The following is a 25,599-nucleotide window of genomic DNA, read 5'->3' as shown; positions in this document are numbered from 1 at the left end:
AAAGCTCAGTACGGAATGCTTTGAAGTCGGAAATCATCACTGTCACTGGTGGCATAGATTGATGTTTCTTCCCAGAACGACAAGCGTCCATTTTGGGAATTTTTGAAGAATTTTCTTCTATGTCGCTACAATCGGATTCAGGAAGAATCTCGTAAATATTGTTATACGGCATAGAATCAACGGAAGGGAAATCCGTCCGTTGTCTTTTATTTTTACATTCAGATTCTATAAGATCGTGAATGTTATTAGAAAAATGTTGAATAACGGATTGTGATTTATTCCGTATTGAATTATTTTTAGCCTTAGGCTTGTTGCCTTTCCGGTTGGACGCAGGCATTTTTGAAATGAATGAATTTTTATATTAAATTAACTAGGCTAAATTAGTCTTCGATTAGACTCCTAGTTTGGAAAAGTCTTGATAAAGGCTGATTTTGTGGTAGTCCTAATAAAGACTGATTAGTTCGAAGAATAGTTCTTAGGCTAGCTGCCTTAAAATAGGCTGACTAATTGTTAGATTTTTAAAAAAATGTTAGTGATTCAGGTAGCCTTGAAAAAGACTGAAGCCTTGAATCAATGAAACTCTAGGTAGCCAGAAAAAAATTTCAGGAGCCAAGAGCTATACACGTGCGGTGCGAACGACTGTTCAACACCGACTGGTAGCACATTTATTATATGTTCTATTTACTATACGTCGTTTTGCACAAACTTTTTAAGTGCAATAAAGATTGACAGTTCTTTTTTCATTCGTTCAGAAAGCCTTGGAATAAGGTTTTTTAACATTCGTCAAAAAAGACATCGATTGAATAACGATTGAAGAATCGATAACGTTTTTATAGAAGAGAAAAATGTTTCCCCATGAGAGTTAAGGGGTTAAGTTAAAAATTTTGAACTTATGGCAGAGAGTTTTGTTTAAATACAAATCCAAAAAAGAAAGTTATTCATAACAGGAAACACACTTTTATTCATTTAACGTTTTTTAACGTTTTTATACCATTCCACTCGTCGATTACGCAAAATGTCTGTGTACGTACGTGTACGTGTGTATGTAACAAAAATGTGCACTCGATTTTTTCGGAGATTTTCACGAACTTGAATTCAAATTAAAATCTTGATCACATTGGTTGCTATTGAATTTCATCCGAATCGAACTTCCGGGTCGAGAATAACGGAGTAAAATATGCAAAAAAAAAAAAAGTGTACTCGATTTCCCCAGAGCCCGCGTAACCGTTTTTCTTCAACTTATGCCGTTTTCCATTGAAAAACACTGGTGGCGTGGATTGCTCTGATTTTGCACTTTCGAGCAGAAATGCAATATTCTGACGGTGTTTGATTGCCATTTCTGCTCGAAAGTGTAAAACCAGGTCAATCCACGCCACCAGTGTTTTTCAATGAAAAACGCCATTAGTTTCAAATTAAAGACCTTATAGTTCCAGAGCCTGCTATTGAATTTCATCTACATCCGACGTTCGGTTTCGGAGTGACGAAGTGCACAATGAACTAAAAAAGTGCCCTCGGATTTCTCAGAGACCACTCATTCAATTTTCACAAGCTTAAATTCAAATGAAAGTTCTTACTATTCCATATAACCCTACTGAATTTCATCCGGATACGACTTCCGGTTATGCAATGCGTTTTGTCGGTTACGTCACTTATGCCTTTATATCGTCGGAACTATAAATGATAGCCAATCGATCTTCACACTCGATAAATTTTTCAATAACAGTTTTCAAACGAGCCTAAGCTTGTAGAAATCGATATGGATATCGCCGAGAAAATTGAGTGTTAAGAAGAATCTTCGAATCATTCCGATCTTGTCAAGTCTAATCGTATGTAGCACTAGAAAATTACCGGATTCTTTCACTTTTCTATTGAAAAAAAATCAAACTGTGCTCTGTGTAATTTTGCTAAATACTGTCACCTGTTATGGCATGAATACAGAAGTTTCTTTGGAAAAATCCACATAATTCTACCAATTGGCTTCTGCGATAAAATAAAATAACTGGAATTAAATGAAACCTTTATCATTTCCTGATAGAATGTTTTTTTTTTTTTTATTGAACGTTTCAATATCTGTCAATAACAGAAATCATTAGTTTTGTTTCTGGAACATAGAAAACAAAAACTGGTGATCGAATCTATTGCCTTATGAATTCCTCTGATTATCTTAGTTTCCATTTTCAGTCGTAGAACGATCCGAAAACATCTACCAGCAATTATAACGCTTCGCTGACGCCACCCCGGTGATTAAAACCTTCCGAAACCTTCGATCGATCGCAAGAAATTGACCGAGAACCGAATCCGTCCGAGCAGTCTGCGTGTGCGCGCGGGTGATGTCAATAAATGATCCTCCCCCGTTGCTCCCTCGGCTGCGCATTTTCATACCACCGATTTCGACAGTCGACCGGCTACTCGCAGAAGGCCTTGAAATTGAAAATTTTCAAATCGTCATCAAATCAACGCATCGCCAATTTGCTGTCAGTCGACTGGGGGTATAGTGAAAAAAAAAACAAAAAGGGGGTGGTTCATCCATCAAGCAGCAGCAGGCCGTGATCGGCCCGGGGAGATTTTCTTTACCGTTTGTCAGTCAGGATGACTTTGAGAATGAAGAAAAAGAAAAAAAAAGTAGCGCTGACTCCGGCCGCCGCCGCCGCTTGATGATGATCGAATTACTTTTTCTACGCTTCGACGGACTGGCGGATGATGATCGCAGTTTGGTCAATTTTCAGGGCCATTCTTCTTGTTATATTTTTGTTTTTGGCACCGGCAGTGGCGGCGGCGGCGGCGGCGACTGTGGTGACGGCATAGTTCTTTGCGGGTTTCACACGTAAAAAAACCGAGGGGACCATTAGAGGTTCGTGCGTACGTACAAGTGTTTTCTTTCCCAACGCTCTCGGCTGATGATGGGTCAATTGTTCGAGCGATTGATGTGGGGGAGGTATGGGTAGGGTGTAGGGAGTAGGGAGAGAACCAGTAAATGGCTAGTTGGATGAAAGACAAAAAAAAAGCGAAAGAAGTGGCAAGCATGAAATATGTCCGTTAATGATGATCGGGAAAAAAAAAGTGGACCAGTGAAGTTGGTGAGCTCTTTGCGCTTAGTGCTTTGAGGGTGCGAGCCTGAGCTGAATGCCCTTTTATGAGAGCAATTATCGATCGGATTGCGCAGGTATTTTGAGTAGTTCAACTACTCTCAGAAGGGTTCACAATTAGCCGTACTTTGCTTGGTGGAGAAATTCCGGTGGAAGTCGAATTAGGTTCGTTGTTAGTTTGGTGAAATTTAAACAATTGAAGGCACTAATGGCAGCTACGAAGGGAAGCAATTTTAGAAACTCCTTCCAACACAACTCGCTCCCAGGCTGATTACTAACGGCACTAAACTGTCGATTCACTGCACTAATTTAACAGCAACCATGAGGCTACGCACTGGTGGCGCACATTCTTTGCATAATATTTCAATTTGAAAGAAAAAAAAAAACCCACAGGAGGCGTTGAAACTTCGCTTTTTTTTTGCAGCGCTCAGCGCCCACCCCCACAATCGAAGCTAGCTGTGACGGTATTCGGCTGTCAGTCAGTCAGTCAGTCAGTCCGACAGAGGGCAGTTGCCCAGGACAATCGTCCGTCACTCAGGCAGTCAATCGTGCAAGATAAACAAACCATAACAATAGAGTGGAGGGCTTCAGCAGCAGCAGAAACAGCAAGCGCGCGCATGAACGCATTTTCGGCCGAACCGCTCACCGCTGGGTGTGCGGGCAGGCAGGCAATTGAAACACCCGCCGAAGGAGAGACAGAAAAAAAAACCAACCAATTTGCCGACTCCTCTCGAAGACACGAAAGCTAATCGTTCGCAGGGGTAAAAAAAAAATAAAGAGCATACAACCTACTTGCCGCACTGATTTATAGCCAAAACCGCACAAAAACATGCAAACATGCACGGCCTTCTTCGCTTTCGGTCTCATGGAGCAACCGACGCACACACACAGCTGGCAAATGAAAACAAAAAAAAAAGAATAACTCGGCAAAAGTCCGTTGGCAGTGAAATTGATTAACACAAAGTATGAAAGAAAAAAAAACTGCTTTGCTATTTTCCACCTGAAGGTTATAACCAGAGAAGTGCATTTCGGAACTCGTTCAAAGGTTTCCTCGAACGACAGACACAGAAACACACTCCGAGGGAAACACGAAAACTGTGGCATGACCGTGGAAAAGAAACAAAATAAAAATAATTAGTTGGTGCCTCAAATCGGACGAAAAAAAAACAGACTCCACAGTCACAGTGCCACTAGCTGGAGACAGGCAGAAAGAGAGCGAAAAAAGTCTATTCTACACCCAGCATCCTCCCACAAATCGTGTCTATTTCGTGGTTTAGGTTGCGGGGAAACCTCAATCAGTGAGGTATGTGAATAAACGCTGCCGGTTTGCAGTTGACTTCTCGGTTCAGGTCGGCGTAGTTCGTCCAAAGAAAGAAAGAAAGAAAGCAGAAATTATTCTCACACCCACCGAATGAATAACCTCGAAGTGTGCTCACGTGACACGTGAGCTACCTGACTATACAACCGTTGCACACATCGTGCCCTTTTACGTTGCAATTAGTTTTTTGTCAATTTTAGTATTTCAATTTAGAGCAGGCTTAGTATGAGTCGGATTGTATTTTGGAGTCCATTGTGTTCTAGAATTTTATACGAGAGATAATTTGAACCTTCCAAATAGTGGACTCATGATAAAAACAAAAAACCATTTAGAATTGTGATTTCGCACATCTCCATAGTAGCTGAATGGTAGAGCAGTTCCACAGAATGCAGAAGATTTGCTGGTAACGGAACTGCCTCTGGGCAAAGCTTTCTCAATGATCTTTATTTGTGTTACTGGTAATGCAATCACTCAGAAATTCTACCTTACAAACTTGGTGCTTGTGTGTGTATTTTTTTTTTTGTTTCAATGAAACGGTCTATAGTCCCACAATCTGCTATTGAATTTAATCTGGATCCGACTTCCCGTTCCGGAGTGACGTAGTAAAGTTTGTAAAACAAATTAAAAAAAGTGCACTCGATTTCCTCAGAGACTGCTCATACAATTTTCACAAGCTTAAGTTCTAATGAATGGTCTTATAATCCCATAAAACCATATAAAATTTCATTCCGATTTGAACTCCGGTTTCGGAATTGCAGGCTGATAAGTATAAATATTTCATTTTCATTACCGAAAAATCGAGCCAAACACTTTCCACTAGTCGTGTAATTCTACAATAAAACAGGTTTGTTGAGTTCAGGTTTCAAGGGTACCAGAAAAAGTGATTGGAATTTACCTCAATTTCTCTAAAATAGCTGGACCGATTTTCACAAACATAGACTTAAATAAAAGGTCTTACAGTTCTTCAAAAATTTCTAGAACATTAAATCTGGATCCGACTCCCGGTTCCGGAACTAAAGAGAGTAAGTGGAAAATTTCTTTTCTAGAGTATTTTTTCACAAACGCTTATCAAAAACAAGTACAAATCCTATAAAACTGACTGATAAATTTTTCTAATTTTCAGAACTTGTTAGCTTGTAGGTATAAAAACTTAAATAGTTCTGCACTACTAGTCCCTTGTTTCTTGTTCCGAAAACACCGAAGGTATTGAAGAAAAACTCACTGCGATTTCTCAGCGATGCTTGAACCGATTTTCACACATCTTGATTTAAATTAAAGCTTACATTATCTTCAAAGCTACTGTCAAATTTCATCCGAATCTGACTTCCGTTCCCGCACTTACAGGACGAAGAGTGTCAAAACTTTCAAACCGTAATATAAAATAACGATACAAAACTGCTCCGTGCTGGCACGGAAGAAGAGATTTTCAAATTCTAATTTCTGGTTCTGGAATTACAGGGTGACTAGTGTAAAAAATTGAGTTGCTTATAACATATTCACTTTACTTCAAAAATTTCTAGAACATCTAATTCGCATCCGACTTCGAAATTTTTTTCACAAACGCTGATCAAAAACAGCTACAGACCTCATAAAACTGACTGATAAATTCTTCTAGTTTGCAGAACTTGTTAGCTTGTAGGTATATAAGCTTAAAGCTATGACCGAAATAATAAAATCATCTGTATCTCGGTAAGGAATTGACGTACAAATTAGGGAAAAACATCAAAACAACGACAATTCATTGTAATTTAAGGAAAAAATATCAATACAAATCATTTTTTCTCGTTTCTAATGGAAATACTTGCACTTTCTTCTTGATTTCTCATATCAAACGCTGCACACCTCTGGAGTCAATTTCCTTGCCATAATTCGGTCATCTGAGTCGAGTCCCTAGTCGTTTTTCCACTTTATTCAAGTATCCGCTTCAGTATTGCCCAAAATCTCTCGATGGGCTGGAACTGCGGGCAGTTGGATAGACTCATGTTTTTCTTCGATGAAATCTACGTTATTATCGCGGTACCTTTATAACAAAAACGTAGATTTCATCGAAAAAAAATATGAATCCACCCAACTGCCAACAGTTCCAGCTCATCGAGAGATTTTGGGTAATAATGAAGCGGAAGCTTAAAAAAAGTAGTACTTCCTGTAGTGGCATCTCACCAAATCTTGCCAAATATTCACGGGACCTTTATGGGCTTTAATGGTAGGTAGTACGCGATTTTTGAGGCATTCTTCCTTGTACAGCTTCGAATTCAATTTCTTATTCGTCACGAACACTTTGGTCTTTGCTCCGCAGCTACATATCTCTTGCCAAATCATTAGTTTTTTTTGGCAAACTTAAACTTGTCGGGAACATCTCTTCGAGCCGTAGTCATGTAGAAATTTTGGGCAGGAAGCTGTCGGAAATTTATTTTGACGTGGGTTTCATCGTCGATGAGCAAGCATCCTTGGTACTTCGTCAAAACCTACTGGTACAATTTCCGAGCTCGCGTTTTGGTGACGAAACTTTGCTTCAACGTTCTGTTTAGTTGCTCGCTTGCTCGATAAGAACGATGCCCTGGTCGCAAACGAATTCTTCGAACGGTACTACGAGCAGCAGCGTCGTTTTGTGCAATTTCATTATCGAATAGTCCAGGGTTTGCTCTGACGGATCTCAACACCTTCTGGTTCAGCTTGCGTTCATATGTCCCACTACGATGTTCACCTTGAGGCACTCGTTCCACGCTCATTCGCTCCCTGAAACGTTTGAGCATTCATCTGGAATAACTTTTGGCTCACTGCACGAAAAGTGATTCCGGATTCTAACCGGACGATTTTTTTTTTTGATACGCATATTTTTCAAAATATGAACAAGTTCAGATATATTACTGCTGATAATTTTGAATTTCGGATATAGGACGTGAGCACTGAGGTCGACTTTTGTGAAGAATACGAATCGATTTGAATGAATTTGTGAACATCATATTAGTATTCTCAAACGGACGCAAAAGTCACCATCAACTCATGAAACAACGCAAAATAATTATCACAATATACCCTAAAAGCTATTTGCCACGTTTATCTTATATATTCAAATGAAATAAAAATTCCTTTTTCAAAATCTATAAAGTATCAGAACATTGCAAACGAATTTCTCTGTGTAAAACTTGTGTGAAAGCAATTTATCAAAAACGTGGTTGTTGTTTTTTTTTTAATTTTGTCGTGAATACGACTCACTGTGCTATGGGGCGCCTATCTAAAATTTCAAAATTTAGCTCTTCTCCATCTCATCGGTCTGCAATTTATGATAAAAGTTTCATAAATATGATATAATCACAACTAACGCAAAATTGATTTTTTTTCAAGAATGTTTGGTATGAACAAATATTGTGGTGAAATTCCATGCCGCGCAAAGCTTCAACCGCATAAATTGAACGAATCATCGCACAAAGCGTATCGCGCAAAACCGACACATTCGCAATACAATTTGTATTTTCGCAACGGTTGTTGTTGTTGTTGTTGTTGTTGTTGTTGTTGTTGTTGTTGTTGTTGTTGTTGTTGTTGTTGTTGTTGTTGTTGTTGTTGTTGTTGTTGTTGTTGTTGTTGTTGTTGTTGTTGTTGTTGTTGTTGTTGTTGTTGTTGTTGTTGTTGTTGTTGTTGTTGTTGTTGTTGTTGTTGTTGTTGTTGTTGTTGTTGTTGTTGTTGTTGTTGTTGTTGTTGTTGTTGTTGTTGTTGTTGTTGTTGTTGTTGTTGTTGTTGTTGTTGTTGTTGTTGTTGTTGTTGTTGTTGTTGTTGTTGTTGTTGTTGTTGTTGTTGTTGTTGTTGTTGTTGTTGTTGTTGTTGTTGTTGTTGTTGTTGTTGTTGTTGTTGTTGTTGTTGTTGTTGTTGTTGTTGTTGTTGTTGTTGTTGTTGTTGTTGTTGTTGTTGTTGTTGTTGTTGTTGTTGTTGTTGTTGTTGTTGTTGTTGTTGTTGTTGTTGTTGTTGTTGTTGTTGTTGTTGTTGTTGTTGTTGTTGTTGTTGTTGTTGTTGTTGTTGTTGTTGTTGTTGTTGTTGTTGTTGTTGTTGTTGTTGTTGTTGTTGTTGTTGTTGTTGTTGTTGTTGTTGTTGTTGTTGTTGTTGTTGTTGTTGTTGTTGTTGTTGTTGTTGTTGTTGTTGTTGTTGTTGTTGTTGTTGTTGTTGTTGTTGTTGTTGTTGTTGTTGTTGTTGTTGTTGTTGTTAAAATAATAAAAAAATATACGTCATAAATCTGAAAAGTAAAAAGTCTCATCTTTTCTTAGGTCATCTATCAACAGTTTTTATTATAACTTTGGGTAGACAACCCTATTTGTAGTTTTTTTCAGTGCATTTTATTTGTGGAAGTAGTACCTTTCCAATGGTGAACAAATTTTGAAGATCGGTTGGCTAACAACAAAGTTATGACTCGGTAAATTTGAAGTATTCAATATTTTCTATGCGACGTTTATGCCAAAGGAAAGAAAATTGAAAAGCAGATAGGGCATATAGTGCGCGTGAAAAAAACTTGGAACGGGAAAAATCAAATTTTCATTTTTTTCCTTTACCAATCGTCTGCTACAAAGTTTTGGAATCAATCTACGAACTTCACCAAATTCGTGGGTGTGAAATTAATAAGATTCGTTGAAAAAAAGCTGAGCTATGACAGCTCAAAGTTACCGTTCCAACTTTTTTTAGGCTTGGTATTTGGAGTGTTAAGAATCTTTCTCCAGTAGGCATAAAACCTCCTCATCTTTTGTACCAACAGATAATCACATCCAAATGATACGTTAATTAATTATAATAAAATACAAGGTACACTTAAAAACTAACACAATATACTTAGAAATCACAAACTTGAATACAAATATACGAATTATAAGTAATGTCATTCTTAGGTCAAGTTCTTAAAAAAATACTATAAATGAGCGTCTTAAAGTAGTACGAGACAGATTAAAATCAAAAATAGTATAACAACGATTAAATATACGAATCATGCTTGATACAGGTTCGTTCTTCGCATAATTCGTTCTAGCAAACTGGGGGACAAGAAAAGGGTTATTCCGGAGAGTTCTACGTCTGATATTTACATCGAGTTGTCCGAGAAGGCTGTAGCAGTCGAGTGTTTCCCAGAATTAAATCGGTAACCAATATTGCTTTCGAAACATTGCGTCGATCACTAAGCAACTCAAGTCCAATGAGATTACATCTAAGTTCGTATCTTGGAAGGTTATGGGGGTCTCTCCAAGGCAGCTGACGTAAGGCAAAACGGACGAATTTATGCTGCACAGCTTCAATGCCTGGTACCCCGTTATGGTAATAAGGTGACCACACAACTGCAGAAAACTCGAGAACAGAGCGAACCAGGGTAATATGTAATATCGTCATTCGGAAGATGTATCCGAGTTGTTTGGATGCCTTAGAAACGATATTTGATATATGATCGCATAAAGTTAATTTGCTATCAACTAGGACTCCTAGATCTTCAATGCAGCTTACTCTGTTTAGCTCGGTCCCAAGAAGCGAATAGTTGAAAATGATCGGTTTTCTTTTGCGACTAAACGTTATGATAGAACACTTTGAAGCATTTAGTACCATCCTGTTGACCTGACACCAATTTCCGAAAATATCAAGTTGTTTTTGGAGAAATTTAGCATCGCTTTGGCTATCAACTTTCAAAAACAGTTCAAAGTCGTCTGCATACGAGAGCTTCAAGCACTGCAGGGAAAGATTAACGTCGTTGATGTAAAGCAGGAACAGAAGAGGCCCAAGGTGACTACCTTGTGGCATACCAGAGGTAATGGAAAACGAATTAGAAACAGTGTCACCAATTTTTACCGACATTTTGCGGTCAACGAGATAGGACTTTATCCAGTCTAAAAATCTACCATGGAATCCAAGGCGGTTGAGTTTCGCTAGAGCGATATCATGATTGATCTTTTCGAAAGCATCTGACAAATCGGTATAGATAGAGTCAGTTTGATGACCCTTCTCCAGCTCAGAAATGATGTGCGATGTGTAACAAACGGGATTTGTATTTGTTGAACGCTTGGGAACGAATCCATGTTGGTCGATAAATATGTACTGTGAGCTACAACGGTGATTTGCACGTATCAATTCGTAATTATGGAACCAGAAGTCCGATAAAGATAAAATTCACTTTCGACTTTTTCTACCCACTTCTCGATGGCGCGTACATTTGGGACTAATTCTAGTAGTTTCTGGCAATTTATAGAACAATTTTTTTTCGAACCTGGCCTTTGCTCGGCAAGCAAAGTTTGAACTTGTTATTTAATGCCATTTCACATTTTCACCTCTGCAGATGATAATTACCATTTATCACACGTTCCAAATCTCCAACTTTAAAAAAAAACTAGTCAAACGAAAGCTCAGTGCAACGGCCCACGACAAGTGAACTAAACTGGAAAAGTGTAGTGTTTTGTCCGTCAGCCGTCGGGAGGACACGTCATTAATTTTTACTGTCCAAAAGCAGAATCCGTAACAACCGGCACTGACTTACGATATGTTTTCCGGTTAGCAAAACAAACTGTAATATTTTGCCGCGAACACCGCGGAAACAAATTGTACAAATAGTAGTTGAATATGCTGGAAAAGCGTCAATCCAATAAAAAAAGATTAGCTAACTGTGCTGTGCTGCGTCGAGTAATTTCCGGTACAAGTCACAAAATGAAGATTCCAAACTCGTCCGGAGATTGACGAGGGCGGAGCAACCCTTCGAGAGGCCAAAACTGGCAGTAACTATCTTGTCGAAATGAATAATTCAGATAGAGCGGTGAAAACGATCTAATTCCGCTTGTCTATATTTACCAGTTATTTTACGAAAACAAATGTCTTTCGCCACTCTTGACCCGGTCCAAGGTTTTAACGGCAGATGGCAGAGAAGACCACGACGCACTTTAGCCAACACTTCCTAAAACTGTGCCATAAAACTCACCGGTGCACAAATAATAGACCTTCGGTTTCGGTTTCTTTCCGTTTTTTTTTCTTCTCTCGAAGACAAAAAAAAACGATGCTTCCCTTCGAAGCGAGACAGACAGTTCGCAACCACGAGTTCGGGCCGAATGCAATTAATCAAAAGTTGACTTAATAAAAACCGGTAAAAGAGGATCACTATCAGACCGCCCGGTCCAACCGATTACCGGGTCCGAGAGGGGGTCATTTCGAGCTTTGATAATCACCTCATCTAAATTCGCCCAACAGCCCGTTTTTTTTTGCTAGGCGATGCGCTTTTAGATAATTGTACACACAGGATTTGACGGTTCGTCACTTGTTACGTTCCGCGCCTATTCAAGTCTCCGACCAACCGCGTGTTTGCGGGGCTAATTATCCAAAAATAGACAATCGCACGGGTTTTGTGATAGTGTTATATAGTTTTATGCATCTGAACCAACCGTGGAGTTTTGCTTCCCGAACCGTGATCGTGACCAAATTAGATCTACTTTTGACGTTTATTATTTTTTTTTTGCTGTTTCATGTTAGTGTGTGTGTGTGTTTGCGTTCGCCAGTTGTTTGTGAAGTATACGCAACCGTTCGCTTGACTTTTATCGACCGGTGATGATGATAGCCTGTTCAAATTGGTCTCAATTAGATATGCTGAAATTTGGCTGGAGGTTTGCTAATCGCGTTCCAAGATCTGCTTGCCAGTTTAAAGCGAGAGAAGAAAAAAAATCCAGCTAACATAATAAAAATGCGATCTCTTGCCTTAGGAAAAGTATTTATACTGCTCGATTGGCTAATGACTCTGCTTATCCAGAAAACGCTAATTTGTTTTATGAATTTATTGTGAGATTAACCATTTCTCTGTTTAATTTTTCTTTTTTTTTCTCGTACTTTTTTTTTCAGCCAACATAATCCATGCAACTGTCTAATCAGGTAAGTGAGGTACTGGACCTGCCTTTGCCGGTAAAAAAAAAAGAAAAAACACTCAACTCGCGCTAATAACAGGATTTTATCAATTAGTATGCAAATTGGTGTTGAAACTTTTTTTTTTTGGTTTGTTTGTGTTAGTGTGTCATGCAAAATGCACTTCGGTTTCAAACGGCTGACCAGCCTACGCTTGTACGGGTAACCCTTTTTTTACGGCTGCTTCCGTCGTTCACAGAGCAGTGCGAAAAAACTTCTCTGAAGTAGCGACAAAAAAAAAGATTTACAACCCCTGAAATTCCGCTGCGGTTATCTGCGAAGCCTACTGCGCAAGGAAAAATTTCAAATATTAAACCTACCCTTTTAAGTGCGATACAACCCACGTCCTGCCCCCCGCATTCTGCATTAGTCCCTTTGAAGGCTTGAACGCGCACCCGAACACCACTGTTTGTTTAGGTGGAAATAATTACCCCCTAGCCGTCTAGACGTCGATTGCTTCGATTTCGATTCGTTGCGATCAGCATAATCAGCTGATTATTAAGAAGAAAAGAAGAAAAAAAAAACAGTATCGTAGGACCCCGTGCTCGCAATGGGGAATGGGAGTGGAATTTTCCATGCGCGCCGACCAACCGGTTGCCGATTTGCATACTACTCAGTTAGTCCTCATCGATGAGATACCGTTTCATGTTTCGCATTGGAGGCTTCTTTCGGGATCACACACACAGAAAATCTTCATCTACTGCCGAGACACGAAAATTCGCACCCCCCCATGGGGACCGCTTTGGCTTCATTATCACCAATAAAAATGGACACGGGCGAAAATTTGTACCGACACCGTGACGGGGCCACGTCAATCGCAAACTACGGCAGAAAAGAGGTGCGAGGCGTAATTGTTTTCCATGTTCGGTACGGTTTTTCATAATTTGTTACCACAATTAATTAGTACCTTTCGACGAACGCAGTTTTTCATTTCATTGGCAACCACCACCGATTGGGCCATGTCTCAACGAGTGGCAGGGTGTGTGGGGGGGTTGGTCTTTCAGCCAATTGTGGGGGAGGCTCCCGTAATCGCAGAATAATTTTTATTCTACGTTTGGCGGTAATTTGTTAAAAGACTGGCGGAGCTGCAATTTATGCTTGGCCAGAAAACAGTTTTCTTTTCGTCGCCGCCGCCGTCGCCGCCCCCGAGAGAAGTGCGATATTCGATGAATGAAGTTAATTAGTTTTAGATCGATACGAAGGGTTCTCCACCGGTCAGAGGAGGAAAAACAGACAGAGAAAGGGGGTTTGCATGCCGGCAACTAGCAATCAACAATCTCCGACCGCCATATCGGTGGCTCACTACTATTGGTAACTCACCGAAATGGGGGCGTTCGTTGCACGTGGCAAGGTTTACCCAACACACAAGATGGGTCCAAAAACTCCTAGGGCAGCCTACTTCGGTATATTTTTTTGGGATCGGTATTCGGTTTTTTTTGCGGTATCGAATTCCGATGACCCATTTCGTAAACAGAGCAGGTCAGTTGTTCCGAGGTCACTGTTCCATTGGCCAGCCCCGCCTTACTGAAACGTTTGCATTAAATGGATTCGAACATTACAGAAAGACTTTCGATCCCTTGCAAATGGCAAGCGATCGACGCGTATTCAGTTTATGTTCTTCAGTTTTGTATTAATAGTTATCAATTTTATGTCCTACCAATACTCCAATGTCCTATTTCTTACCAATCGTATCCAAATACTCAGTGTTCGGAATTACATTCTTGGAACATAGTATGATATTGAACTAATCTGAATAATTTCCATATAGAAGCTGGTACATAAAACACTCAATTAGCAACTAGTTCTGATACGACCAAGGCCAAACTATGTTGAAACAAGAGCACGAACATGTTTTTTATGTAATACTGGTTCAAACAAGAAGACAATAGTGTTTCTTTGTAACATAAACATTGAACTAGCTATCATTTTTAGGTTATTGTTACTCACATATCATTATTCAAAGCTGTGCTTTTAGCAACTAGTTGAAAAGAGGTTTATTTTCCGTTGTGAATCCATGAATATATTTTGAATTTTTATAGCAGTAACATAGACATTACAAGATAACATCTAATTTCTGTATTGATTCAGATAGCTATCGGTTGGTTTTCGCAACGTAATTATAACGAAAATGTAACCTACAAAACTTTTGTACACTATGGAGTCGCAAGAAGTGTATGAAAAATAAATAAAACTTTTTAGCAAAAATAATTAAATGTAGAATCAAGGATGGCTTTTGTCGTATCAAAGAACGCTCTCTAGAAACTCTTCACACGATTCAATCAAAGAGAGACGGATATCGTCGCAGCAACAAAAAACCGGCATGGTTCATTTAACATATAATAGATACCAGTGCGAGAGCGAATTTCTCTCGATGACCTGTCTGACCATCACGAGTTAGCACGCTGCTGAGAGGAATCTCTCTGAAGCAACAAACGGTCGCTTATTCTTGTTTCGCGACTCGATTTTGTATGGGCAGTGGATAATTGCGATAGAATCATTTTACTATTGCCGCTTATTCTAACTATGTGCATATAACTATTGTATAAGTTGTGTCTATGAAAATGTCTGTGAATGCTCCACACAAGGGTTTTGAAATAATGCAACCTAGTATGAGAATCATCAAGTTGAATCATCGATTCGATTATCTACGATAATTGTCAGCTCTCTCTTGGTAAATTCCACACAGCACCGTTCATTACCAGACTGTAATTTTTTTAAAGGCCGTGAAATACTCAGAGTATGAAGTGGAGCGAAAAAATGTGGAAAAATTCTCTCGCGGTTCAGGCATTGAAAGTCTCGAGTTCTTGTAGCATCTACTACCGGATTGAAAATTGTGTATACAATATTGATAAATATCGAGCAGCTTCTGTCAAATTATCGGCAACCACCAACACTGGGTAGAACAGTCATTTTTGTTCTAAACACGGAAAAAACAATATGAGGATTGAACCAGGGGTGGAAAAAAGCATATTTTATGATTCACAGTGAATAAAAATAGTCAGTATTACCTTTTCATATAACGTATTTATTATAGATATTTCAATGATAAATTTTTATTTTACTTAGAATTTGAAAATGTCTTCCTCGTTATCAGTATCACTGTTTAATTCGGAATCCACATTTCAACAAAGTTATGCTCGTTTCAATGCTATTCTGCGTTCATTAAACAGGTTTGAAGTTCAAATGACTGTCACTTACGGTTCCGATGATGTAATGAGAAAAGTGATGTAAACGTCAAAACTGATTACCGCTCAATTTTCTCGGATATGGATCGAAATTCCATGCTTCGTGATATATTTTAAATTTTGGTCACCAATACCGTTGTGGTAGAGTAATATAATCAATATAAACAGCTAATAATAATAATAACATACATGCGGCGATAAATAATATTTATGATGATAAGGAAAACACGTTCAATCACGAAGCGTGCTATGCAGCTGATAAATATTACTCTAATTAGCTTGAATATCACACACAGAAGTAACAGGAGTGCAGGACTTTGCTACGCCAATTCAAACGCACCATTCAAACGTTGTGCTTCTGTTAATTCTATAAACTCATGCCAAATAGCGTTTAATTGGGTTTAATCATCATGGAAGTGAAACAAAGTCTTTTGTCGCTATTTCTACTTCTCTACTAATTTTGCATTACTGTTAAACTAACATTATTAATGTGATTACGATCCAAACTGATTATTTTCATTAAACCGTCATCTAGCATTCATTTCCCTTCATCTAGTGTTCATTTTATTACGAATGAAACAATAGGTTGCAAAATCGAACACGATTTTTTGTCGTGAATACGACTTACTTTACTATGGGGCGCCTTTTCAAAATTTACCCTCTAAGAGAGTGATAAGTTTTTGATCGTGAATATCTCTTGTTGTATCTAACGAAACAACATAATCTTTGCTACATGCCATCGGAAATATGATCACAATTTTATGATAAAATTTTCAGTTGTGTGACATAATCTCAAATAATTCAAAATTAAACTTTTCTGAAATGTTTGGTTTAAACGAGTATCAAAGAGGATAATTTATAAGGCGCGTTTGCCTTTCTCGTATTTTCAAAGCTCATAGCTCAGTGATCTGTGAAAGGATTTATACAATCTAACTTCCAATAGAATCGAAATTTTTCAATTTGAACGTGTATAGCAAAAGCATTGAAGTATTTCAAAAGTACACTATTAGAAAACCTGTCTCATTTGACCCATGTCAGCACCAGCCAATCAGAACGCGTTCTGAGGAAGAGAACAAAATATCTGCTGCTGTACAACAAATCGTTCGAGAAAAATGCTCCGAAGAGTGCTTAATATCGTAATGAGTTCCACAATTTGGTCCTTCCGAAAGGCAGGAATGAATCCCTTCAGCATTTTGATAGTTTCTTTCAATGAATTATGCAAATCCGAAATGAAATAATCAACATTAAGCTTCTGAATGCGGCTATTTTTATTGCCGTTAGGACCGCCCATTAGTGAAAAAGCTACAAGCGAAATCACGTAAAAAGAAACCTTTTAACAAAAATTGGATCAGTTTGCATTCTATCGCCAATGCGAGCAGATGTATTTTGTGTCGTTTGCAAAGCTAGTTTCGCTGCCGATAAGAGCGATTACGCCACAGCTGCCAGTCGTTTGCATGGGTGAAAAAACGATGAACAGAGGACAACGGTGGAGAGCATCTTACAAAATCAGCCGTTCTAAAGGCTCTAAAAGATTTCTAAAGAACGATTAGGATTTTTTTTTCTCAAATCAGTTTGATTAGATATGTGCACTTTTCGCAGTTTGAAATTCACAGTAATCGAGATCAAGTGAAGCCTTCTTTGTTTTTGCGAAAAATGTTAAAAAGGGGAATGCTTGCATAATTCATACAATTGATCAACTAATTGATATTTGGCAGTGTTAAGGAACATGTCAGTTGTTTTCGTATTCACGACATCCAGTTATGTCTATGACATTACCCACCCGCCATTTTTTCGAACGGAACATATGTTAAAACTTTATAAACCGTTCCGTAACGGAACCCCACTTCCCCATTATTTTTCCCCACTCTGGTGATAAGGACTGTTGAAGGAGCATTCCTGAAAGTTACAAATTGACAATTTTTCCCCAATTTGAGCACCCTCATTGACAAAAATTATTGATGTACATGCTCCTTTAATATTCCTTATCACCCGTCACTAAACTTTCCAAAGATACAAATATGTCACTTTTTCTACAATTTTAAAATTAACATTGATACGCCCTATCCTTAGTTACAAATTCCTCTAGGATTACTGTTGACACTATTTTTCACACCCCTCATCGGGATCATCGATTTTAGACGTAAATCAATCGGTACTCATGTCTGATCTTGCTCATATGTCATGTCTTGATTTTCTTCCAACATTGCTCAGAGCTGATCGAATCGTCCAGTGACTGCAGGAATCGGTGATAATAGTAGCTTAAAATCACTACCGATTTTGTGCGACGGAAGATCAACATTGATTTTGATCGATGCGATTCAAAGATCACTGATCAACTGAATACACAGTTCCCACAATTTAAAAATAATCGCAATTTCAGTATGGTAACCCAATTTTTATATTCACGGTGTTTGGTTTTTTGATTCACAATCGGAAATCGTGATTCACATTTTTGTGCGCAAAATGGGCTTATTTCCACCTCTGGTATGAAGTGTTTGACCTATCCCAAATCCCACCGTCTCGCAACGCTATACAGAAAATAGAGACACCTCCAAGTGTCTTGGTTACACTACATGGAATTAGAAGTTCTAGGTCGATTCCTTTTTTATTCTTCATTATAACATCCATCTAGCGATACATTTTACCCATCGATCCTCCAACATTGTCAAAGCCTTCAAATTAAGCTTCCGTTTCTGAAACCACCTCAACATTCGACGAAAATTGCTTCACCTGGGGAAACCTTTTCCGGTTTGGAAATAGATCATAGTCGCTGGGGGCCAGTTCTAGAGACTACGGAGGATGATGGATCAATCCGTACCGCAAAACATTCAATTTCACCGTTGCTTGTTTAATCCGAACACGAAACTCGCCTTTTTTCGATAGCTTGATGAAAACTAGAACCCGTCTGACACGATCAGAAGCTTGTTCTCTACAAAGATATATACAGTTCAAAACTATTCACGTCTTTTCTAGGAGCGGCCCGGGACTTTTCATTCCATGTAGAACATGCAAATAACTTTTGTTCAGGACTCAGGGAGGTATTAACTCAATCGAATTCCGATGACCCATTCCGTGTTCCGAGGTCAACGTTCCATCGAACAGCCCCGCCTAAAAGAAATGTTGGCATCGAATGGATTCAAACATTACACACGAGATGGGTCCAAGAACTCCTAGGACAGCATACATCGCTTTTTTTGTCGTGAATACGACTTACTTTACTAAGGGGCGCCTTTTCAAAATTCGCCATATGGAAGAATGGGCAGAACTTAATCGTGAATATCTCGACTTGTATTAATGGCAGCAACATAATGCTTTCACTATTTCATCAAAAATATGATCAGGAATTTAGGATAATATTTTGAACAGTGTGAGATAACCACAAACAACTCAAAAATTAAGTTTTCTGAAAATTTTAAAACAACGCAGAAAACTCTTTACTTTTGCTTGTTTTTTTCGCGCAAGGACGACGATTTTGAGGTAGTCAGGCACATATCTTCAACTGACTGCGTATAAAAGGGAAACCGTGGTCGAAAATCGATCATTTGTTCTTGTGCGTTGGATGAAAGCAGACGTCGGGGCGAGAATACGCATTCAAACAGCGGCATCGGAGAGCGCACCATCTGCGTGGTTAAAAACCTCAAACGCTCAGGTCGTAGTTCTCATTTGCCTTCCGGTCATCAAGGTGAGAAGACGCATTAAATCAGTTTCGCATCATTTGGCACTGCGAGCGGATGTGCCGGTTTGTACGCAAAGATAGTTTCAATTCAAGTTAGAACGATTGCATCAACTGCTGGTCGTTTGCATTTGAGAGAAGGAAAACAAGAAACGAAAAGTGGACAACATTATATAAAATCAGCCGTTTTAATGGCTCTAAATGTTATCTTAAGAGCTATTAAGATTACTTCTCTGCAAATCGAAGGTAAAAATCATCAGTTTAGTGAAAATCCAAAATAATTTCATTTGCTTCGTGTACTTTTCGCTGTGCGAAAATCGTTCAAATAAATGTTCCGCACTGTGCTAAATATCGTACACGGAAAGAAATCCTTTACTGCTGTTATGATTAGAAAATCATGAAACCTATCATTTTAACTTATCATGAAATCATGAGCAATAACAGTTCGGCTGAAAAGTTCGTATCGTTTAATAGAAACACACATTTTTTTGCCAAAATTCGTTTTCATTATTCAACATAATTGCCATCAGAGGCGATACAGCGATTATAGCGTTCTGCCAATTTTTCGATACTATTTTTGTAGTACGATTTGTCCTTTGCCTCAAAATAGGCCTCAGTTTCAGCGATTACCTCTTCATTGCTTCTAAATTTTTTTTACCAACGAGCATTCTCTTGAGGTCTGAGAACAGGAAAAAGTCACTGGGGCCAAATCTGGAGAATACGGTGGATGAGGGAGCAATTCGAAGCCCAATTCGTTCAATTTCAGCATGGTGTTCATCGACTTGTGACACGGTCATTGTCTTGATGAAACAAAACTTTTTTCTTCTTCAAATGAGGCCGTTTTTTTTTTTTTAAATTTCGTCCTTCAAACGCTCTAATAACGCTATATAATAGTAACTGTTGATGGTTTTTCCCTTTTCAAGGTAGTCGATGAAAATTATACCATGCGAATCCCAAAATACAGACGCCATAACCTTACCGGCCGATTGTTGAGCCTTTCCACGCTTTGGGTTCGGTTCATCGCGTGCAGTCCACTCAGCTGACTGTCGATTGTACTCCGGAATGAAGTGATGGAGCCATGTTTCGTCCATTGTTATATATCGACGAAAAAAATCGGTTTTATTTCGATATAACAGCTCCAAACACTGCTCAGAATCATCAATTCGTTGTTGTTTTTGATCGATTGTGAGCTCACGCGGCACCCATTTTGCACAAAGCTTTCTCATATCCAAATATTCGTGAATAATATGTCCAACACGTTCCTTTGATATCTTTAGGGTGTCAGCTATCTCGATCAACTTCACTTTACGGTCATTGAAAATCATTATGTGGATTTTTTTCACGTTTTCATCGGTAACAGCCTCTTTTGGACGTCCACTGCGTTCATCGTCTTCGGTGTTCATATGACCAGTACGAAATTTTGCAAACCACTTACGAATTGTTGCTTCGCCCGGTGCAGAGTCTGGATAACACTCATCAAGCCAGTTTTTGGTATCGGCGGCACTTTTTTTCATCAAAAAGTAGTGTTTCATCAACACACGAAATTCCTTTTTTTCCATTTTTTTCACAATAACAAAAGTAGCTACACTCAAAATGCAATATCTCAAAAACTAATAATCAGACAGCTGTCAAATTTATACACGTATCTTTTGAAGGTTGCTACTAACTGAAAATGGTATGGATTTAATTCTAGTGGCGCCCTCTCATAGAAACGATACGAACTTTTCAGCCGATCTGTTATTAACTCAATCGAATTCCGATGACCCATTCCGTATACAGAGCAGAGCAGGTGTTCTGAGGTCACCGTTCCATCGAACAGCCCCGCCTAAAAGAAATGTTGGCATCGAATGGATTCAAACATTACAGAAAGACTTTCGATTTCTTGTAAATGGCAAGCGATCGACGCGTATTTAGTTTATGTTCTTCAATTTAGTATAAGACAAGTTTCGCGCTAAATCGTATTCAGAGTTGGCAGCACCCTCTCAGATTTTAATGAAACTTGCTGTACACTTTGCACAGATAAAAATATTTAGTGAATTTACATTTATTTTCATGCCCATATTTGGAGCAGGCAATTGAATGGAAATTAACATTACAAAACGAAGCGATTTGTAAATATACAATCTTGTTAAATGAAAAACTAAATGAATTTTAATGTAATTTTACATCAATCATGGTTTTAAATCAGATTTTCGTTTCAACTGATGGCTATTTCATAGTACTATCGGTACTTTTCTTTAAATTTTTTTTTTTCAAAAATGATCTAGACTGCCTTTCGAGAAGGGCTGCACTTTTTTTAAATAAATTTTATCAAATAGCTGTAGTCGAAAAATAACAAATCCTACAAAGAAGTGTTGTATGAGATATTTACAAAATTAATCAAATTTTTGAATAAAAATGTTGAATTTTTTCATCTTACACTGAAAAAAATTGATTTTGAAAATTTAAGTCGATTTGAGAAAAAAAACATTTTGTTTTTCGAATGAAATTTCGTAACAAGATTTTAAAATTGGTAATTTAAATTAGGAAACGGTTCTTAGGTAATTTCTACCTTGCACTTATGGAATGATCTTGACCAAATCTAAAAGTTTAAATAAAAGTTTGCTATGAATATATACCACATTCGTTTCTGATACTTTTTGAATATATAGTTTGTAACTAGCAGCTAGGGAACCTGTGAAATCTACACACAAATTGAATTCCACAGGATTTTGAGATGATTATGACTTTCATTGGCTTAGTTTTTGATAACATCACACTGAACAAAAAATCAGTTTGGACAAGGAAACATTTTTTTTAAATAACTTTCTGTCCTGAAAAGTGCCCAACTTGAATTTTTGGCTGTAGGTAGGGAATTATTGGTTTTGCAATTTGACCTTGGTTTTTTTTTTTGCAAATTGACCTCATATTTTCAAAATCGATTTTGTTAGTATAGGAGACCAGGATTTTTTCCGTTTTTATTCAAAACTTGTCTAGTTTTGTAAAAATTACTCATACAACACTTTTGGTAGGATTGGTCAGTTTTAGATTGCAGCTATTTGAAAAAAAATAATGGGTTGTGTGCAAGACACGACCGAGCACGATTACATTTTTGAAAAATATCCTTTAAATGGAAGTCAACAATGATGATTTCAAAGTTTTTTTAAGTAACTTTTTGGATACTATTTTTGGTTCAAAATTGGCCTGCTAGTTACCGGAGAATCAAAATGAACAGCCAACTGGTATTTAATATACTCAAGTGAACACGGCATCACACACATGTGAAAGCGACAATACAGCGAGCGAATGGGTATAACTTTCAGTTTCATCATACACTCACTACTCAACACCTTCCTCGCTCGCAGCCAGGGCTTAACTAAAGCAGAAATGTATTAGAACATAAAATTATACATTCCCTTTTGTGCGATAGTTCATACTGCGAAAATGGACAAGAGCTGTGCTTGGCTCGTGAAAACATAGTTCAACTAAAACCAATGGTATGCTATAGAAATACTGAAACGACGTTGCCATACATATTTGAGTTAAATGTTTCAATTCATCAACAAATGACTGAGTTATTATCGTTCGAAATTAAGACAGCACAGGCTATTTTTGAAACTTTTAATTGACACTCGGCCCCGTATAATGAAAAGTAAGGCAATTTTAATGCCAAAATGGGTAAAAATAGATCATTTTTGGAAAAACAAAGTATGCAAAGTGTTTTTTTTTTTTGTGATAAAGTCTTCATACACAGAAAATTCCATTAAAATATATGAGGATGTTTCCAACTTTTGTTCGAGTTAGCGTGAATTTTGTCATAAATAGTTACCAGTTTTAGATCTCACTAATACTCTAGTTTGTATCCAATTTCATATTTCTTACCAATCGTATCCAAATATTCATTCTTTGAAAGCTGTCAAAATATGATATTGCACACATCTGAATATTTTTACTATAGACGCTTCTCCATTAAAAAATTAATAATAAGAATAGAAAAATTATTTATACCAAAACAGTAACTGTTTCTCATAAGACGTATTTTGCTTTGTAGTTAGAATAATTTAACGATGAGATTAATTTATGAATAATGCAAGGAATTTTTCAGATGGTTTTTATAAAATCAAGTTGAAAAAAAACGGATAAATAAACGTCAAGTTAAAACCACATTAAGGTGTTTAATTTACAAGCCGAAATGATTGGTTTGAGGGATTTAAAAAATTTTCTTTTTTATTTCATAGGAGTTATTACATACTAACTAATTCGCACCCTCTCATTCTACTACTAACGCAGAAGACGATAGCACCCAGTCGGCGCCGTTCTATTGACCAAATGCCATCATAAACAAGCGGGGAGGCATGTCTTAGCAGATAAACTAGTTTTGCTATTTCGAAAAAAAAAAAACTGGTTAGAAATCAGCGAAGCGTTCATTCTGAAGAACTCGTAACACATGGGCTGAAAAATTCCGGGCCTAACAAAGAGAACACGATTTTTTGGTTCAAAATTAACTTTCTTCATTAGCGTAATCTCCATCAAGAGCAATCATTCCATCGCTGCTCTAACATTTCAATACCACTTTTGTAGAACGGTTTATCTTTTGCTTCAAAATAGGCCTCAGTTTCAGCGATAACCTCTTCATTCGTGCGAAATTTATTACCGGCGAGCATTTTTTTTCAGGTCTTCGAACAGCCAGTAGTGGCTGGGAGCCAAATCTTGCGAATACGGTGGATGTGGGAGCAGTTTGAAGTTTTGCCAATTCCTGTAGTTTTGCCATTGTTTTGATTGACTTTTGACACGGTGCTTTGTCTTGAAGAAACAACTAATAACTTCTAACGTTATGTAATGTTGATGGTATTTCCTTTCTCAAGATAATTGATAAATATTACACAACGCACATAACAAAAATACCGAGGCCATAAACATTCCAGCCGATTGTTGTGCTTTCGCTTTGAACGAAGCTCACCAGTTGCTGTCCACTCAGATGACGTTCGTTCTGTTTCCGGAAGTGAAGTGATGAGTCCATGTTTCATCCATTGTCACATATCGACGTAAAAATGCCGTTTAAACATGAACAAACACTGCTGTTTTGTTGATTATTATATTGCGATTCGTGATATTTCAGTGGAAAGGAAGCGCATATAATTCTTAAGCTATCAAGTCTTGGATTCTTTTAAAAACCAATTAATTGAATTGCTTTAAAATGTCATACTGTTCAGGCCATTTTTCTTGAATGAATGTATCAATTCCAAAATGTCCGGGTAATTAAATGCATCGGTGGTGTTTACATTTTGTTTTCATTATTTAAACTATGTTGACATAATAAGGCTTATTCCCGACAAAATCTGGACAAAATAAAATTTGAAATAAAACAAATTTGCTGTTAGTTCGATCCAATATGCATTTTTTATTCATTTAATTCTACATTATTGATCATCTAAAAACAAATTACAGTAACTTAATTAGGCTGCATGAAGAAACTACCAACTTTTCACTTTTGCAGACTTCTCTGCAACCGATTTAGCAGCTTTTGTCCAAGACTTTTGATATTTTTATATAGTTGTAGCTTGTTGTTTATATTGAGAGAGAGAGTTATCTGTTCAAGAAAACCCAATTCCGCTCAATAGGTCGCTACTCTGGGCACATACAATGTCACGTACAACGAAATTGCAAAACGGGTGAAAGTGCACTACACCAGTGTCAAAAATATTATCGAGAAGTTTGGTAAGACCCTTTCCATGAAAGATTTGCCCCGATCCGATAGGAAAACGGGTCTCAGCCAGTCCGGCCGGGACTTAAAATTGCTTGAGTACATCAGGAAAAACCCATCGGCGTCGACGCGGGATTTGGCCAAGCAGTTCAACACCAGCATCGGGATGATTCAACGGATCAAAGTTCGGAACTCACTGAAAACGTACAAGAAACAGAAGGTGCCGAAAAAGTCCCTGGTACAGCAAGTTCAGGCCAAAACAAGAGCGCGAAAACTGTATAACCGGATTCTACAGAATAAAGATGGAAGAATCCTGATCGACGACGAAACCTACGCCACGGAAGACTCGCGAGCGCTGCCCGGACCGCAATATTATACGAAATCGGTGTACCAGGACCTGGACGACGCTGACACCACGGTGGCGATGGAAAAGTTTGGGCAGAAGGTGTTGGTCTGGCAAGCAATTTGTACCTGTGGTTTGCGGTCGTCGATTTTCATCACGAAGGGCACAATCAACGCCAAGGTGTACGAGGAAGAATGTTTGAAGAAGAGAATGCTGCCACTGTACAGAAAGCATAAGGCTCTTTCTCTCTTCTGGACGGAATTGGCTTCAGCCCACTACGCCAACTCCGTTCTACAGTGGTTGTCAAAAAATAATGTACAATTCGTGGAAAAGGACTTAAACCCACCGAACTGCCCGGATCTTCAGCCAATTGAAAAGTATTGGGCAATTCTCAAGCTTCACTTTCGTCAGGAAGGTA

At 38.1% G+C, this 25,599-nt stretch overlaps 1 protein-coding gene across 2 annotated transcripts in view; it reads left to right on the top strand.

The window, feature by feature from the left end:
• The window catches only part of LOC131432664 (zinc finger protein sens), a 443,520-nt gene that overhangs the window by 19,010 nt on the left and 398,911 nt on the right, over nucleotides 1-25,599 (top strand). For both annotated transcript variants that reach the window (XM_058599068.1, XM_058599069.1), the window contains exon 2: nucleotides 12,238-12,267. The gene's annotated coding sequence lies outside the window, so the exon portion shown is untranslated. The remainder of the gene's footprint in view (nucleotides 1-12,237; nucleotides 12,268-25,599) is intronic.

This window comes from Malaya genurostris, chromosome 2 (genome assembly GCF_030247185.1).
Source record: "Malaya genurostris strain Urasoe2022 chromosome 2, Malgen_1.1, whole genome shotgun sequence".
In the NCBI taxonomy this organism is placed as follows: Eukaryota; Metazoa; Arthropoda; class Insecta; order Diptera; family Culicidae; genus Malaya; species Malaya genurostris.
Note: the sequence above shows the minus strand (reverse complement) of the source record. Positions and strands in the feature narration are given on the sequence as shown.